We start from the raw sequence: 6,881 nt of genomic DNA on the forward strand, positions 1-6,881 counted from the left end.
TTAACCCTGATGTCCCCCGCGGATGGAGGAAGGTGGTTGGGGTTGCGAAATCCCCCTTGAGGGGATGGGAGAGGGAGGAGGGAATAGGCGGGGGTTGCAAAATCCCCCCCAAAAGAATCGGAGAGGGAGGAGGGAATAGGCGGGAGTCACGAAATCCCCCCTCCCCGAGGGGACAGGAGAGGGAAGAGAGACATGGGCGGAGGGGGTCGAGAAACACCCCAGTGTAAGCACAGCGTGTCGTGCGACAAGATGATAAGAGCACACTGTCAACCCTTACAATAATCACATGGTTTCTGTAAAAATACATTCAATGGCTGCAGCTCTCCTGCTTCCAGCCGTACACATCAACACCACCAACAACAACACAAGCAGAGCAAAGGTTTTAAGCCAGCGAGGTGTGATTGTAGATGCGGTGCAGGTGAGTACCAGATCAATATTTTGCAGTATTGCACACCACTAGTTCCCTTTGCTGGGAAGACTGGGTCCAGTCTGTGACCACACCTGCTGGGCACCTGAAACACAAAACACACAATCAAAAACAACCTGCCAGTCCAGCTGCCCAATTTAGCTTGTGGGATCATGCAAAGTCCATCATTAGTTTGACTGACGCCCATCATTTAACCACAGTAATACACTTGCAAATAGACTTGCACTTTGCTGGCTGTATACCAATGAAGAGCAATGTGTGAATGTGGATCTAAAGAAAAAGTAAAGTAAAACGAGACATGAATAGTAAGGTGGAGATTATTTAGCTATGTATCACATAATAATATTTGGGGTACCTGTGTTGATGGCAATAAAATGTTTCAAATGTGACTCACTCCTTTAATTAACACAATTATATTTTGACTCATATAGGTCATGCAAATTATAGACTATTTAGTATTGAAATATTTAGAGATATTGATTGCTTTGTTATATATCTTAATGAGTCATCTTTGCAGTTTGTACAGCATTTTCTAATGCTGAATAGTTTCAAGACTAGATATTTATGACATATTTAAAACATTATTTGCAAAAAAAAAATATGGCAACACATGGCACTTGATTGGTTGGTCACATTCAGGTCGTGCGTGGAGGCTCAGTTCACCTTTCACGTCATCGCTTTCACAGGCCGTAGTCGCTGCAACCCCTGGCAATAGAGAAAGGCTGCTCTTCATGGCGATCGTGGCTCAAGAGCTGGGAGTTCGCCTTGTAATCGGAAGGTTACCGCTTCAAGCCCTGGCTTGGACAGTCTCGGTTGTTGTGTCCTTGGGCAAGACACTTCACCCGTTGCCTACTGGTGGTGGTCAGACGGCCCGGTGGCGCCAGTGTCCGGCAGCCTCGCCTCTGTCAGTGCGCCCCAGGGTGGCTGTGGCTACAATGTAGCTTGCCATCACCAGTGTGTGAATGTGTGCGTGAATGGGTGGATGACTGGATGTGTAAAGCGCTTTGGGGTCCTTAGGGACTAGTAAAGCGCTATACAAATACAGGCCAGTTACCATTTCATAGAGGTCTCGCGATCCAGAAGACGTTTTCCCAGAAGACCCTGAGACCCCTGGCCACTTCCGACAGGCTAGCAGGGTGACCGTTTATTTCCATGGCCGGGATTTCCAGTGAAACTTTGTTGTTGCAGCTGCTCTTTGCCTATATTAGGCGCTGATTTTCTATGTGCCTATGGACTCCTAGTCAATGTTGCTAACAGGCATGTTGTTTGCTATGTTGGTCACCGATCCCCTGGTATGGCCTAATTTAGTGTCTTCCAGGGATGCTTTTTAAGCGTTTGCTTTTGGAGTTCCCATCACTGACTGTCAGTTCTCTAACAGGGCAACAAAGCACGAATTTGAACATTATATCCCTACGGTTGGGCCCCCGGTGTTTGTGCAGGTGCGCCTCCTCGACCCCACAAAACTCTCTGTAGCTCGGGAGGAGTGCCTGGGTTTCTCCGCTGCACATGGTGCTCAAATTGGACGGTGGAGATTTTCACTGTTCATATAATGTATCGGAGAATGACCGTTACCCTATTCCCCACATCCACCCATCTTGCCAGGACCTCAAATTTTTCTAGAATTGACTTGATGCACTTGGTGCTCCAAGTTACAACAGACATTCAGCACGTGGCTGGTAAGTCCAACCATAGATCCATAGACACACACAGGCGCCCCTCGAACCCTTCCGTATCCCCAGGAGGGGTTTTGATAATGTGCACGTGGATCTGGTTGGCCCCCTGCTGCAGTCGCAAGGTTTCATGTACCTTTTCACTGTGGTGGATTAGAGTGGATTACGGTGGCTGGAGGTGGTGCCCCGACAGTGGCAGTGGTGGCCAGGGCATTTTCGTCGACATGGGTTTCGTGTTTCGGTCCCCCGGCTGAAGTTAACTCGGACAGGGCCCCGGGTTTGTTTCTGAGCTTTGGTCTGCCATGGCTGATGGCCTTGGGGTCAAATACTGTTAAATGTTCCCTTTGTAGGCCATTAGTCAGAACAAGCTCTAGAGTGTGATTAAAGTGGTCTGTGGGTTTTGAAAGAAGATAACTTAGTCCCATAATACAGGGAGTGCAGATTTATTAGGCAAGTTGTATTTTTGAGGAATAATTTTATTATTGAACAACAACCATGTTCTCAATGAACCCAAAAAACTCATTAATATCAAAGCTGAATGTTTTTGGAAGTAATTTTTAGTTTTAGCTATTTTAGGGGGATATCTGTGTGTGCAGGTGACTATTACTGTGCATAATTATTAGGCAACTTAACAAAAAACAAATATATACCCATTTCAATTATTTATTTTTACCAGTGACACCAATATAACATCTCCACATTCACAAATATACATTTCTGACATTCAAAAACAAAACAAAAACAAATCAGCGACCAATATAGCCACCTTTCTTTGCAAGGACACTCAAAAGCCTGCCATCCATGGATTCTGTCAGTGTTTTGATCTGTTCACCATCAACATTGCGTGCAGCAGCAACCACAGCCTCCCAGACACTGTTCAGAGAGGTGTACTGTTTTCCCTCCTTGTAAATCTCACATTTGATGATGGACCACAGGTTCGCAATGGGGTTCAGATCAGGTGAACAAGGAGGCCATGTCATTAGTTTTTCTTCTTTTATACCCTTTCTTGCCAGCCACGCTGTGGAGTACTTGGACGCGTGTGATGGAGCATTGTCCTGCATGAAAATCATGTTTTTCTTTAAGGATGCAGACTTCTTCCTGTACCACTGCTTGAAGAAGGTGTCTTCCAGAAACTGGCAGTAGGACTGGGAGTTGAGCTTGACTCCATCCTCAACCCAAAAAGGCCCCACAAGCTCATCTTTGATGATACCAGCCCAAACCAGTACTCCACCTCCACCTTGCTGGCGTCTGAGTCGGACTGGAGCTCTCTGCCCTTTACCAATCCAGCCACAGGCCCATCCATCTGGCCCATCAAGACTCACTCTCATTTCATCAGTCCATAAAACCTTAGAAAAATCAGTCTTGAGATATTTCTTGGCCCAGTCTTGACGTTTCAGCTTGTGTGTCTTGTTCAGTGGTGGTCGTCTTTCAGCCTTTCTTACCTTGGCCATGTCTCTGAGTATTGCACACCTTGTGCTTTTGGGCACTCCAGTGATGTTGCAGCTCTGAAATATGGCCAAACTGGTGGCAAGTGGCATCTTGGCAGCTGCACGCTTGACTTTTCTCAGTTCATGGCCAGTTATTTGGCGCCTTGGTTTTTCCACACGCTTCTTGCGACCCTGTTGACTATTTTGAATGAAACGCTTGATTGTTCGATGATCACGCTTCAGAAGCTTTGCAATTTTGAGACTGCTGCATCCCTCTGCAAGATATCTCACTATTTTTGACTTTTCTGAGCATGTCAAGTCCTTCTTTTGACCCATTTTGCCAAAGGAAAGGACGTTGCCTAATAATTATGCACACCTGATATAGAGTGTTGATGTCATTAGACCACACCCCTTCTCATTACAGAGATGCACATCACCTAATATGCTTATTTGGTAGTAGGCTTTCAAGCCTATACAGCTTGGAGTAAGACAACATGCATGAAGAGGATGATGTGGACAAAATACTCATTTGCCTAATAATTCTGCACTCCCTGTAGATGCCATGTTGAGGCTGTTTTTAGTATCTACATGGATGTTTAAATCACCCACAATAATTGTTTTATCTGAGCTGATCACTAAATCAGATAAAAAGTCTGAGAAATCAGACAGAAACGCTGTGTAAGGCCCAGGTGGACAATAGATGTTAACAAATAAGACTGGTTTCTGAGTTTTACAGCTGGGGTGGACAAGGCTTTCAAATGAATTAAAAGTGTGTCTTGGTCTGTGGTTGATTAATAGGGTGGTGTGGAAAATTGCTGCCACACCGCCCCCTCTGCCTGTGCTTTGAGGTGTCAGATAGTTAGAGTGACTCGGGGGTGTTGATTCATTTAATCTAACATAATCATCTGGCTTCAACCAGGTTTCTGTAAGGTAGAGTAAATCGATTTTTTGATCAGTTCATGTACAAACAGAGAGTTGGAAGAGAGAGACCTAATGTTTAATAATCAACATTTCACTGTTTTACTCTTAAGTGCTATTGAGGATAATTCTTTGTGAATTTTTTTTTAAAATATTTAAGCCTTTTTTTCTGATTTTTAGTTTGTTTTTAGTCTGTTTTGGAGTTGACACAGTCTCCAAGAGGATGGGGTTTTGGGGGGATAAGAGGAGGAGAGGAGCTGCAGAGAGGCGTGAAGACTATGACTCTGCTTCCTGGTCCCAAACATGCCACTCCTGGTCTGATTGGGAATGGGACCAGAGAAAACTACAGTTTGGACAACATACTGTATAATCAACAAAATACACAATCAAAAACAACCTGCCAGTCCAGCAGCCAAAAGTGATCATCACCTTGTTTAGTGTGGTATCATGCAAAGTGCGTCATTTGTTTGACTGATGCCCATCTTTATACCACATTGAATAATGGACTTGCACATCATACTGTTAGCTGGATATCAGCGAAGAGTAGCGTGTGTCTTTGGATTAAAACAAGGTTAAAAGGAGAAAAACAAACAGTAAGATGGGATTATTATTATTATTATTATTATTATTATTGGTGGAGAGAGATCATTAAAAGATGTTCAGTTAGCATCAGTCATACCTCACACAGGTCACCATACAAATATGGTAAAGATTAATATCTTAATGAATCATCTTTGCAGTTTAAAAAGTTTTTGGTGTTACTGAATTGTTTCAAATTTAATGATATTTTAAATTTATGGAAAAAAAAATCCAAGCAAATTCATTGTGTTTTCAGTACATTCACCACAATGCAAAATCCCGCCAAAGAAAAAAAATAATTTTTGTCCAATAGCTGAATGGAAGAATTTATGTATGCATTTATTTATTTATTTAAAGATTTAATGTGCTTAAAAATGTAACTTTTTTTCATTATTTTTATCTGAGAATAGCAATCAACCTATAAAATACCTTCTCTTCCACAATCTTATATATTTGATATTTGTGTATCAAATATCATAGCATCATCAGTTTACTGTAAACTCTAATTGGTGTTACAAATTAAAAATGAAGGTGGATTTTAATTAATTTTATTCTGAATAACTTTTTTTTCCTCTCTTTTTTCTCCACACAAGCCTCAAACATCACATTAAGCAGCATGTCAGATAACTCGTCTTCTTCTGCCTTTGAGTGCTTTACCTCAAGCAATGGGATTTTGATCACCCTTTTTTTTTCATCACCAAGACTTCTGTTATCCTTGTTCTTTCCATCTTCATTCTCTATGTGGCTTACCAACGATGGCAGCGGCAGTCCTTCTTGGCAGCAACAAGTCACTCTGACATTTTCACCTATCATGTGACTGCCATTGAACTGATATTTGTGTTGGGGGCTGCTGCTTTCTTATGTGGCACATACACTAATAACTCAGTGTTGATTATTATGGGGATGTATTCAGGTACTCTTGTTTATCCTGGTGAGATATTCTTTAACACTGTGACATGTATTGAGCACTACCTGGCTGTTGTTCACCCCATCACCTATATGGGGTTGAAACAGTCGGGTGGGGTCAGGATCAGAAACATCTGCATTGGGTGTGTGTGGCTGCTGTGCTTTGGTTGGCTTGGAGTAACAGCTCTGTATCAGCCTGATGTTCCCTATGTTCCATATTTCTGTATGATTGTGGCCTCATTAATGATCACCTCTTTTTGTAGCCTCTCTGTTCTCTGTGTTCTGATTCGTCCAGGTCCAGGAGAAATGGGAGCAAACAGGGAGAAGATTGATCATTCAAAACAAAAAGCTTTCTACACCATCACAGCAATAATGATAGTGCTGTTGGTGTGTTTTCTAGGAATGCTTGTTACAGTTGGTCAGAATAATTCAAATCTGTTAAATAACACAGACAGGTGTGTCCTGTTCTTGTGTGTTTACTGGTTCACTCTTCCCATCAGTCTGATTTTACCTCTATTGTTTCTACACAGAGCAGGGAAAGCCTTTCCGTGCAGCCTCTTCAACAAAAAGTAAAAATAAATATGACAATATAACAAGAACAATATATATAATAATAATGAAAAAGGTTAATAACAATTTAATTACTGTTAACTGTTAGATTGGTGAAAAATGTGCTTTTTCTGTGTTGATTGAATTAATATCCTTTTAGCAGTCTGTGGTTCTCTTCCTAAATGCTGTGTTATGTACTGGGATTCAATTTGAATCAGACTTTAAAATCAAACTTTGTATCTTTTGTTAGAAAAAAGCAGATACTGAAGTGGGTAGAAAAGAAACATAAAAAAGCACTAATGATAAATCTGCCGCTACTTATCTCTGTGGATTTCTTTTCATTGAAATTATCCTATCATATGTCTACACATAAGATCAAAGATATGTTTTTTACAAGACTGATCT

The 6,881-nt window shown here is 41.8% G+C and overlaps 1 pseudogene; it reads left to right on the forward strand.

Moving 5' to 3' along the window:
• The first annotated feature begins 5,637 nt into the window (after positions 1-5,637).
• Positions 5,638-6,500, forward strand: LOC147334737 (uncharacterized; annotated as a pseudogene).
• Positions 6,501-6,881: the final 381 nt, after the last annotated feature.

Source organism: Aulonocara sp. 'chitande type north' Nkhata Bay, linkage group LG3 (genome assembly GCF_057382095.1).
Source record: "Aulonocara sp. 'chitande type north' Nkhata Bay isolate Kocher_YH1m ecotype deep benthic linkage group LG3, A_spYH_male_GT1.1, whole genome shotgun sequence".
Classification (NCBI taxonomy): domain Eukaryota; kingdom Metazoa; phylum Chordata; class Actinopteri; order Cichliformes; family Cichlidae; genus Aulonocara; species Aulonocara sp. 'chitande type north' Nkhata Bay.